Genomic DNA, 2,059 nt, shown 5'->3' on the forward strand with positions numbered 1-2,059 from the left:
TTGAACCCGGGATCTCTGGATCTCAAGGAAAGCGCCCTAACCACTGGGCCGCACTGCCTCGTCAATCTCGTTTACTAAACAGTTCGTAATCCATCTGAGCGTTACCCCTTAAAAGGAAACGAAAAAACCCCGACCATAAAACTTACAGTGCGACGCGCCTTACCGTGGCTACCCAACAAACTTGCACATTTGACAACTACGCGTAAGTACGTCAACTCAAACAACCCATTCACCGGTGTTCAACTTACAACCGTGCGAACTTTGCAAGGAGGGGTGACTGTCAATCAAATTCGCACACCCTGTTTGGCGTATAAGTTTTAAAAACTTTATTAGGTAGCCACGGTAAGGCGCGTCGCACTGTAAATGGGAATAAAGATACCACTTAAAATTTAACTCTAAGAGACATTTCTTTCAAAGAGTTTTACAAAATCGGTTCATAACAAAACAAGAAAACGAAGTATAGCCGTCATATCAAATAAGGGCCTTTTAAAGTTACGTATTTTTCGATCGTTACTTCAGTATTCTTGAAAAAACACTATCCTCGTGCTCTAAACTGGTATTCACTACTTTCCCATTCCCATAATGCAATACGTTTTTGGGGGGTTGTTTGCATACAAACAATGCAAGTCATTTACTCTTGGGACTGTATCATGCTTCAGTGAACTGGATATCCATTGTTCTAATGCAAATAACCTCCCAAAATGAACTGTATTATGCGATTTGTGAAAATTGCGAATCGATAAACATATTATTTTCCTACCAACGCAGAAAGCGCTGAATGATATAGGAAGTGAACAAACCATTTCTGGAGGCGCCTTGCAAAGCGGACAATCCATTGCTTGATCGTTGAGCTTTTACTCTTGATGCTGCTACCTAAATACCAAGGAACACTTTCAAATGAAATTGGCGTCGCAGCAATTAGGTTTTCACCATTGGGAAAACACTTCTTTCTCCCAGCTGGTGCAGCAGCCTCACCCTTAAGATAATAGTGCATGTCAAGTTTGTGTTGGGACCTGAGCTATTAAGTAAGATGACCCAACAAGCTCGTTGTCGGCTAAGGGCCAAACGAAACGTCACGACAAGCTCGTGAACAGTTATTCCAGTATAATAAAAAGGTGTAAAACTATTGCTTAACCTTAACAAGTACTCTTTATTAGGGATGCGAAGAGAAAAAAAGATACCTAGTTCACAAAAAGACAGCAACTAGTTATTATACTCCTGAGAAAGCCACTACCTTTTCACTTTTCTGGCACGTGTTTAAATACTGCCAATACCTTGGTTGGGAGATAAATGAGGCACAAATTACTGACAAACCTAGAGGAAAGATCTTCACGAGAATTAACATTGTGAAGTTGCTGAATGCAACAATTGTCCTAAGCAGGAGCCTTGTTTCGAAACGTACTCCACTTAAAAAGTATTTTCTACCCTGGACTGCCATTAAAAAATCGACAGGAGGAATGATAAACCGGACAAAGTAAAGGCTGCAATTTGCTTCTTGTTACTTAGCCATGATTAATTACTGTCAAGCGATCATTGTACAACTTACCAGCTGAACTGTGCTTGCTGTGATTTCATTGGAAGCCACAACGATTTCCTCAAACTTGCCTTCTCCTTGAACAACCTTATCGGCCGAGTCGCTAGAACGAACAGGACGCTTAACAATTAGTTAAGACTATAATTTTATGAAATAAAGGGATCTTATTCTTTTACATAATGTTGATGAATGCAAACCACTTAAGCAGAATTAGCGCCAACACAAATTTTAAGTTTGGCAACGGAGCACAAATTTTATGATTTTACCCGGCAGCGCCGCATAATTTTAGCACGATTCTGAAGTTCATATGTAAACAAATATTTTCGTTTGATCATCAGACATCTAAATCACAAGCCTCTGTAGTGAAGTACCAGTGCTCTCTTCATAATTCGTTCATTCCAGAATGATGTGGCGACAATTGCACGCAAATATTTGCCCAATAAAGTCGCACAACTGGGTAAGTTCCTTTCTGGCAAATTACCAGGATAGGTTGAATCCAAGAGCTTAACTTTTTCCCACAGCCAA

The 2,059-nt window shown here is 40.1% G+C and overlaps 1 long non-coding RNA gene across 1 annotated transcript in view; it reads right to left on the minus strand.

Annotated features, from left to right (window-relative positions):
- Window positions 1-1,762, minus strand: part of LOC138036892 (uncharacterized) — an 8,007-nt gene extending 6,245 nt beyond the window's left edge. Inside the window, exons 1-2 of the long non-coding RNA XR_011130044.1 lie at window positions 1,547-1,762; window positions 801-873 (exon numbers count right to left, since the gene is read on the minus strand). This is a non-coding gene — a long non-coding RNA (uncharacterized lncRNA). The remainder of the gene's footprint in view (window positions 1-800; window positions 874-1,546) is intronic.
- Window positions 1,763-2,059: the final 297 nt, after the last annotated feature.

This window comes from Montipora capricornis, unplaced genomic scaffold, assembly GCF_036669925.1.
Source record: "Montipora capricornis isolate CH-2021 unplaced genomic scaffold, ASM3666992v2 scaffold_6, whole genome shotgun sequence".
Taxonomy (NCBI): domain Eukaryota; kingdom Metazoa; phylum Cnidaria; class Anthozoa; order Scleractinia; family Acroporidae; genus Montipora; species Montipora capricornis.